Source organism: Ochotona curzoniae, unplaced genomic scaffold (assembly GCF_017591425.1).
Source record: "Ochotona curzoniae isolate NIBS_2020 unplaced genomic scaffold, NIBS_Ocur_1.0 contig_3622, whole genome shotgun sequence".
NCBI classification, from domain to species: domain Eukaryota; kingdom Metazoa; phylum Chordata; class Mammalia; order Lagomorpha; family Ochotonidae; genus Ochotona; species Ochotona curzoniae.
Window position 1 is genome coordinate 9568244 of NW_024465926.1, and position 9697 is coordinate 9577940.

Here is a 9697-nt window from a genome sequence, read left to right on the forward strand (position 1 = left end):
CTAGGAAACCATATACTGTAACATGGCCAAGCCCTCAAAACCAAGCCAGGCCTCTTTATCCCTTTATATTCAGTCTTGCTGATATCCTATTTGGGAGGATAATCCTGTAGCCTTTGGGAGTTTCTGGGCTATTAAGGTAGCAAGTCTGGGGCAAACCATCTTAAAGTTTCTCAGGGACCATGAAAAAAAAAAAAAAAGCTAACAGGATGTGAGTGAGTCGTGAGGAAACACTTCTGTGATCCTGGTTATGGCAGGAAGTCAAGTCCACAACTCGACAGCTGGTGGCTCATGTCCCCTCAGACAAGGTACCTCACGCCTGTGGCCTCTGGTTTCCTCATCAAGAGAGAAGAGAGCAGTAACTCCTGTCTTGTACCTCTGCGGAGAATTGAGTGGGTTCAAGCCTGACACAAGGTGGGCAGGTGGCAAGCGTGGGATCCTGGGCGCCAACTCTGATCCTCATGCAGGGAGAGATTGGTAATCTGTGCTTACACAAGTGACGGGCTTCCTCCAGGAAGCAAAGTCACGACATTAAAAAACAACAAACAAATAAATCACCCTCTTGTTCTGTGAGTGTGTGAGCTGCAGAAGGTAAAGGAAAGAAGTGGAGATCACCACTGTGTCAGTCAGTGGGCAGGGCAAAAGTGTTGGTCAAGTGGCCATGGCCCCCAACTGGATGCTGATTCTGGGGATTGGCGCTCCCTCGAGAGTGGACATGAGGAGCGTCCCTGAGGTGGGAGCTGCCTGCAGCGGTGCAGGGTGGGTGGGTGGCGCCTGTGAAGTGCCCGTGGACGGTGTGGCATGGTGTTCAAGAGATACAGAGGCCATTGTTGGCCATGCGATGAACAGGGATGGGTCTGGATGACCAGTGCTGAAGTGGAGCCCCTTGTAAGAATTCAGAATGACATTTTTCTCTTCTCACATTGGGAGGGCAACTTACTTAAAATAGCTGTCAAGTGACATATGTGTTTCCTCTCAGTACTGTGACAGAGTCTCACAAGCTCAGTATCTTAAAACAGAGGAGGTATCTCTTCTCCTGCGTCTGGGGCCTAGCAAGCCAGTCAAGATGTGGGCAGGGTCATGATCTTGGAGGCTCCAGGGGAGAACCTCGCCTCGTTTCAACCCAGCTGCTTCTGACCGCTTGCAGTCCCTGCATGTTTGGGCTCGTGTATGTCACCCCCAGCTCTGCCTTGGGGGTCATGTGGTATTTTCTTGGTGTGTGTCTGTTTTCTCTACCTGTGGGAACACCAATCCCGGCATTGATATTTAGGCCCCATTCTGAGATTCCAGGCACTGTTTCTACTGCTTAATCCAGCATGAATGGTTATGTGCCCAGGTGACTACTCCAGTAAAAAAAGGGTAGAACATCCCCCAGTTCCCCAAAGCATTATCTCAGGCCTCTTGCTGGTCATTTCCTACTGCCTACCGTTACTGCAGACAATTGTAGTTCAGAGTTCCATCACCATGGATTACTGTGTTTTGTGTGTTTTTTTTCCCCCCGTTCTGGCATGTGAGTAAATGTGATTTATATACCACATATATACCACATGTGTTTTTTATGCCTGGCCTCTTCAGCTGAGGTTCATGCATATCATTGCATACATGTATAGGTTGTTTCTTTTCATTGCTGAGTATTCCACTGTGTGATTGTGTAACCAATGTGATGGATAATTGGAATACTTTCTACTTTTTGAACTATAAATTATTCATAATATGAATATAGGAGCAGTTTTTTTTTTAAGTTTATATATATTTTACTGAAAAGGCAGGATTACAGAGAGAAGATACAGAAAGATCTTCCATCTGTTGGTTCACTCCCTAAGTAGCCTCAATGGCTGATGCTGAGTCAATCCAAAGCCAGGAGCCAGGAGCTTCTTCAGGGTCTCTCATGTGAGTTTAGAGTTTAGTTTTATTGGGAAGGCAGATACTCAGAGAAGAGGAGAGACAGAGAGGGAGATCTTCCATCCGATGGTTCATTCCCCAAGTGACCACAATGGCCAAAGCTGAGCTGATCCGAAGCCAGGAGCCAGGAACTTCTTCCAGGTCTCCCACGTGGGTGCAGGATCCCAAGGCTTTGGGCCATCTTCAATTGTTTTCCCAGGCCACAAGCAGGGAACTGGATAGGAAGTGGGGCTGTCAGGATTAGAACCGGCACCCATATGGGATCCTGGCACTTGCAAGGCGAGGACTTTAGCCGCTAGGCCACCCTGCCGGGCCCAGGAAATTTTTAAAAAATATATTTATTTATTTTTGTTGAAAATGCAGAACAGATTTATAGAGAGAAGGAGTGACAGAAAAAAAAAAATCTTCCATCTGTTGCTTCACTCCTCAAATAGCTGCAAAGCTGGAGCTGAGCTGAGCAGAAGCCAGGAGCCAGGAGTTTCTTACAGGTCTCTCATGTGAGTTTAGAATTCCAAGGCTTTGGGCCATTCTCCACTGCTCTCCCAGGCCATAAACAGGGAACTGGATGGGAAATGTAGCACTGGGACATGAACCAGCACCCATATGGGCTCTTGGCACTTGCGAGATGAGGATTTAGCCATTGAGCATCATGCCAGGTTCAGTAGATTCCTTTTATAGGGCTGCTTGCAATACTCTGTGGATATTGAGTCCCACTGGATAGCTGCAGCACCCTCACTTCCCAGTGTATGACAGCTGAGACTACCTCCAGACAGAGCCAAAAGTCCCCAAGGGGACAGGATGACCAGGAGCTGAGAACTCATGCTCTGGAGGAAGAGTCAGCTGCATGCTAATCATATTTTCAACACCTCCTTAACACTTTTGTTCCTAGACCCATACATGATAAAAATCATTCAGATGGCTTTGAGGGTGGAAAACTCAGTATGTATCCAGAAACCCAGGCAATCCTGTTTTGAGAAGCAAGCTTTGGGAACAAGTCACACAGCCAGGAGAAGTCTGATTGCTGAGGGACGCCACCATAGGAAGGAATCACTCTGTTCCCGTCAGGCACCTTGGCACAGCTACTGATCGGTTGCTGTCTCTGCTTGCCTCATGGGAAAAGACTTGATCAGAAAGCAGGATGAGTTAGCAACTCTTGATGAATGAATGGATGTGGGCATGAAAAAGTCAACAGATGCCGACATCAGCTCAGGTTGAAAGCTGGGTTTTACATGCTTCCTTGGTGAGGCCAGGAAGCTCCAGGCTCCTGGTTTCAAACCATCTAGCTGTTGGAAGACCTTTCTCTCTTGTGTGTGTCTCTTTCTGCCTCTGTAACCCTGCCTTTCCAATAAAAATATATAGATTTTTAAAAGTTAAACCTAGCATTACAATATGACCCAACAATTGCACTCAGATATAATCCAGGAGACCTGAAAACATAGGTCCACACAAAAACTTGTAGACAAATCTTCCCGTCAGTATTATTGATAATGGCTGTAACAACTGCAGTGTCTGTCAGCTGGTGAGCGGTCAGAGGCAGTGCTGAGTGTGTGTGTGCAGTGGAGTGCTACTTGACTGTGAAAAGCAATCAGGCACTGATACATGTCAGGGCTGCCGTAGCCAAGGTCCACGGACGGAGTAGCCCCCGCCTTACCACATGCTCCCCTTACCGCTGTTCCAGGAGGACACGGCCGGGAGCCGCATGGCAGCATGGGGAACAGGCAGGGGCAGGGAGGGTGTCCCCTGTCATCCAAACACTGACCTCAGCACCCGCAGGGCTCCTATACCCCTCAGCCACCTCCTGCGGGCTGTATTGCTGGTGTCCAGAGGTCGGGGGGCTGTGGCTTGTCACCCTGTGGAATTTGGAGAAACATAAACGTTCAGTTCATGACATGCTACCAGCAAAAGGAACCCTGAAAACGGGCGGAGTGGAGCCAGCCAGTCATGGCAGATCACATAGTGTATGATTCCATTTGCATGAAATATTCAGGACGGGGAAACCCATAGAGACAGAAAGAAGGGTGGCGGGTGCCAGGGCCGGGTGGGGGACAGAGGGCAGGGAGTGACTGCTAATGAATACAAGGCTTATTTTGGGAGTGATGAAAATGTTCTGGAATTAGAGAGTGGGTGATTACCACACGGTTTTGTAAGGGCACTAAAACAAAACAAACAAAAAACACCCACCGCACTGAACAGTATGCTTTAAACTGATTTTTGCTTAAGAGGCAGAGAGACGCATATAGGCAGAAAGAGAGCTTTCATTGGCTGGTTCACTCCCCAAACACCTGAAATGGCTGAGGCTGGTCCAGGCCAAAGCCACGAGCCTGGATCTCAACCTGGGTACATCACGTGGGCAGCAGGAACCCACGTAAGTGTGCCATCTACTCCAGCCCCTCTAGGTGCAAGTGAAGAGGAAGTTGGAATTGGAAGTGGAACCTGGGCTTGAATGCAGGCACTCTGATGTGGGTTGCGGGCATCCCAAGCAGTTTCTTACCGCCATGCCAGATGCCTGCCCCAGGAACTGCACAGTTTAAATAAGTGAAAAAAAAATTTTTTTTTTTTATAGTTTAAGAAGCTCTTAGGAGACACAGCAGTCTAATATACCTAGTTGTCGTTCAAAAAAAAAAAAAAGCAAAAAGCAACTCTAGGGTCTGGCATGGTAGCCTAGCAGCTCAAGCCCTCCCCTTGAATGCACCAGAATACAATATGGGCACTGGTTCTAATCCCGGCAACTCCTGCTTCCCATCCAGCTCCCTGCTTGTCGCCTGGGAAAGCAGTTGAGGATGGCCCAAAGCCTTGGGACCCTGCACCCACGTGGGAGACCCAAAAGAGGCTCCAGGCTCCTGGCTTCGGATAGGCTCAGCTCTGGCCATTGCAGCACTTGGGGAGTGAACCATCGGATGGAAGATCTTCCTCTCTGTCTCTCCACCTCTCTGTATATCTGCCTTTTCAATAAAAATAAATCTTTTAAATAAATAAACAAATCTTTTTTAAAAAGCAACTCTTAAAAAAAACTTTTTAAAAAATGACCAGGAGTGTGACCCATGTTGTGATACAACAGGTTAAACCACCCGCTCCCTAAGTTGGCGCGCAATCACTTATTGTGGTTCCAGTCCAGCTTCCTGCTGATGTGCCTCGAGGGCAGTAGAAGATGGTTTGGGTACTTGGGCCCCTGTTAACCATGTGAGACACTTAGATGTAGTCCCTGGCTCCTGGCTTCAGCCTGGCTCAGCATCAGCTGTTGCAGTCATTTAGTGAGTGAAAAAGCAAATGGGAGATCTCTGTTGCTCTCTCTTTGCCTTTCAAATGCACACATACATAAATGCTTTTAAAAAATCAGGAAAAATCAAATGTGGAATGTGGATTCTGTGTTAAATTCTATTAAGGATTTATTAATTTGGAGGTGTACCATAATGCTATTATAATTCTTCACATTCTAAATCTTCATACTAACAAGTACTTTAAAATAGTCCAAGGAGAAAATTTGAATGATAGAATTCTGATCAATGTTTGAAGCTAAGTAATAGCTCCGTTTTATTTGAAAATTTCCACATCAAATGTTACCAAAAAAAAAAAAATGTGGCAGAGTAGGGGGAATTCTAGAAAACTCATGTTGAAACCATTGATGTGGTGCAGTGGGGCAAGCTGTGATGTCAGTGCTTCATATGAATGCCAGTCTCATCTGCTCAACTTCTGATCTAGCTCCCCGCTAATGTGCCTGAGAAGGCAGTGGAAAATGGTCTAAGTGCTGGGCCCCTGCACTCATTGTGGAAGACCCAGATGGAGTTCTAAGCTCCTGGCTTTGTCCTGGCTCCGGCCCCAGCCACTGCATCCATAGAAGAATCCAAAGAAGAAGCCACTCCCAGAACATGCTCTGGGCTGGAGCAGCCTTCAGAGAGGTTAGCTATGTGTTCTCAGCATGACCAGACCACCACAAAGCTCAGAAGCACACAGTTACTGCTGCTCCTGATCCTGTGAGTTGACAGGGATTCTGAGCTGGCTTGCCCTGGGACCAGCAGAGCCACAATGGCCTCACCCAAAATATCTGAGGCATCAGTATCTCTTCTGGGACACTGCCCAGATTCATAGGATGTGAACTCCTCCTGCAGCAAAAGTGAGCAAATCCAAGGGCACAAGTGTACGTCCCACTGGTCAGAATGAGTCATAGCCAAGCCCAAGTTCCAGCAGTGGAGGAACAAGAACCCTTTGCAGAGTACGTTGCAGTGCATTGGGGGCCCAAAGTGCTAAGGAGCACTGGGCCCAGGCTCCCTTGGCCTGAGATGGCCATGTGACGTGTGGGTGGGAGTGAGCTGAGTGTTTAGTGAATGCCAGATTCAGAATCTTATTTCTCCTGGTAGAACAGGGGTGGTGGGTAAAAAGCTCTCAGAAATAAGAGATCCTGGGCTAATGGAATGAGCCAGAATTAATAGTCCCTATTTCTGCCTTTGTTTGCCTCCCTTTCTCTCTGGTCTAAACTCAGTCCAATTTTCTCCCACTTCTTCCTTACAGAGAAACCTATGACTCACTCCTTCTGACTAGTTCCTGCTGTCTCTCTGAGGACAGTGGCTGAAGTCACAATGGGAGAGCAGAGTAGAGGGGCCCCAGAAGCCATAGGCCCTGGGCCAGCCTGCCTACTTTGTCTGTACTCCTTCAACTCTAGGATGTGGACTTGCTTGTATGGAATGACTCTGGGGCTCATTTGGGCCCTATCCTGCTTGTGGGCAAATGGTCAGGCTGGACCTGTCTGGGAAGAATAATGGCATGGTTGGGTATGAGGGGCTGGTTAAAGGAATGGCCCCCACTCTTCACTCTGCCCCCTCAGTACTCTTTGCAGTGAGATGTTGCAGCTGCTCGCATCAGAAAATGGAGTCTTTACCCCTGCTCCTGAGTATGCTTTGGCCCGAAGAATGTGATGGAGGCTGTGAGTGTTCTGAGCCTAAGCTTAAGGTGCAGTGACTCGATGGCTATCTTTCTTAGAACCCTACTACTGTTATCAGGATGGACAAGCCTAGACCAGCCTGCCGGGAATGAGTCATCCCCAGTGCAGCCAATTTAGACCCACCAACATAAGCAAGGCTCACCTAGGTCAGCTGAGCCCAGCCCAGCTCAGCCCAATCCAGCCTAGCCCTGAGTAGCCAAGCAGTGGAGATCAGCGGAGTCAAACCTCCATCAGCCCAGCACAGCCCAGCCAGCCCAGCCAGCCCATAGCTTGTGAAAAAGCATCTGCAATGGTTGTTTTCAGCCACCAAATTCCAAGCTGATCTGTGATGGAACTGCCAAGTGAATGGGTGCTTGAGAGGTCTCTCACTGGCTGTGGGTGGTCTGAACACACTTCCCCTTCAGGGTTAACTTCCAGCGTTAAACCACCAGGTTTGCAGTTCAAGGTCCTGCTGCTCTGATTCTTTTTTTTTTTTTTTTTTTGCTGGTCCTATTCTTAGGAGGTGATCTTAGTATGGTACCCACGTAGGGGACAGAGGAACCAAGGCAGGAGGCATGGGAAGGCAGAGTCAGTGACTCCGGCGGTGAGCAGGTGCTTGCCATCCCTTGGGCCATTTTCTGCTGCCTTTCCCCTAAGTACTGGCAGGGAGCTGGATCTGAAGTGCAGCACGTGGAACCTGATCTGATGCTCTGGTATGGGATTCCAGTGTCCTTATCAACGCCTTAACCCACTGAACCAAGACTACTCCAGCTTTTTTTTTTTTCCTGTAAATTTATTTACTTATTAAAAAGGCAAAGTTACAGAAACAGAGGGAGATTCAGAGAGATCTTTCATCGCTGGTTCACTCCTGAATGGTTGCAATGGCAGGGGCTGGACCAGGCCGGAGCCAGGAGCCTGAAGCTTCTTTCAGCTCTCCCATATCCGCAGCAGGGGCCCAAGCATTGGAGCCATCTTGTGCTGTTTCCCAGGCAGGTTTTCTAGGATCTAGACTGGGAGTGGAGCAGCCACGGTTGGAACCCACGCTCATGTGGGATGCCAGTGTTACAGGTGGCTGCTTAAACTGCTGTGCCATGACACCAGCCCTACACCACTGTTAAATTTTTTAGAAAAATCTAAGCTCTTGGCATACCTGAATAAAATGTAAAGAGGAGGCTGCCAGCATGGAGCCTGGCCCTGTTCTTCCTTCACCAGGGCCCTCCACATGGCCTCTCCCATGGACAACTTAGTACCTTGTCGCCTCCTTCCTGCCCCTCATGCCCTCATGCCCCAAGTCCCTGGTTTGATGAAATGAATACTGATGTTCTCTCCCCTTGCCATGATGACTGTGAACATGCCTTCCACTGCTGAGCTGTGCAGATTGCCCTGCCTACTGTGCCTTCTTGCAGAACTTGATCTATGCTAGCTTCTCAAGGATTCCCTGAGGCCAGGGCTAGAGTGGGTGGGGCGAGTTGGGCACACACCCAAGTGCTTTACCCGCCCCACTGCCACCCCTAGAGACAGGCAGCCAAGCTGCCAGCCAGCCAGCTAGATGCGTGCCCTCCCAGAAGCAGGAAAGGCCACTCACCCGTGGGCAGAAGGCTCACCAGGGGCCCTGATTAGTCCTCTTTTGCCAGGGAGGGCCCCAGAGGCGTTTGCTCCATATCCAGTCCTGACCTCCAGAATGGTGTGCCTTCTCCGTGCCCTGTCCCCATTCTGGCTCCAATGTCGTCTTGGTCATTCTTGCTTAAGCTCCTCTGCGACAGCTGGTCACATTTCTTTGTCTTGGTGGAACCACAGTCATCCTGAACATAACCTGACCCAATCTCTTAATTTCATTATCAGGGTCTGGCAGTCAGGACGCCATGTGGTGAGGCTTGGCACCAGGGTTCTTTTTAGAGCGAAGGGCTGCCACCAGAGCCCATGGGCTAGGGCAGGATAAAGGGCCTGTTTCTGGGAGTGCCCAGCCCCATGTGTAGCAGAGCCAAGGCAGCCTATAACCTGTGGTGCAGTCCCTGTGGGTGGCTTGCAGCACAGTAGACAGTTGGGCTCTGGTGAAGGCACCTGCTAGGATGTCCATGCCCCTAGCTCTGGCTCCCGATTGCAGTGTCCTGCTAATGCAGATGTTGCAAATTAAGTAGTCAGTGGAGACCTGGGTTGAATTCCTGGCTTTTAGCTTTGGCTCCAGCGCAGAGCCAGCTGTTGGCATTTGGGGAGTGGAGCAGAGGATGGGAGCTCTGTCTGTTTCCTTTTCAAATAAGCGTGTGCCTGAATGAATTGTTCAAAAACATTATACTTAAATGAGATGACAACTTCCAGCCATTCCAAAGCCTGTGCTCCAGGACCTTTTATTTGTTTATTCATAATCATCAGGCAGAACAACTCAGATGCCCTGCAGACTGGTAGGTGGACAGGTAGACAGTGACCCCTTGGTACCATGGAATACTACTTAGCCAGGAACGGGAGTGAACTAACACTAGGACGCTGAGTCCCAAATGCATGTGCTGAGTGATGGATGCCAGACACAGAAGGCTACACCCACCAACTGCCTGGAGATGTGATTTTAGAAAAAAGCGAATGTGCTGAACAGAGGATAGGCATGCTGCCCCCCTAGGGCTGGGGCCGGAGGTAGGGTCAGGGCGAGAGGAGGAGCTGGGCACAAACCACGGGAGCAAGGAATTCCGGCGTGGGTGGAAGTGTTTAAAATCTTCATCTTTGAGGTGCTTCCCTGAGTGCATGTATTAGCCCGGACTCTCTGGGAATTCTGCCCTGAGAAGGGTTAGTTTTGATGAATGGAGATGATACCTCAATTAATGCTGAAAATCACCAAAAGTCGTGCTGACCACGGGTCATGGTCAGCTGGTGTCTGCAGGATCGCAGTCGTCA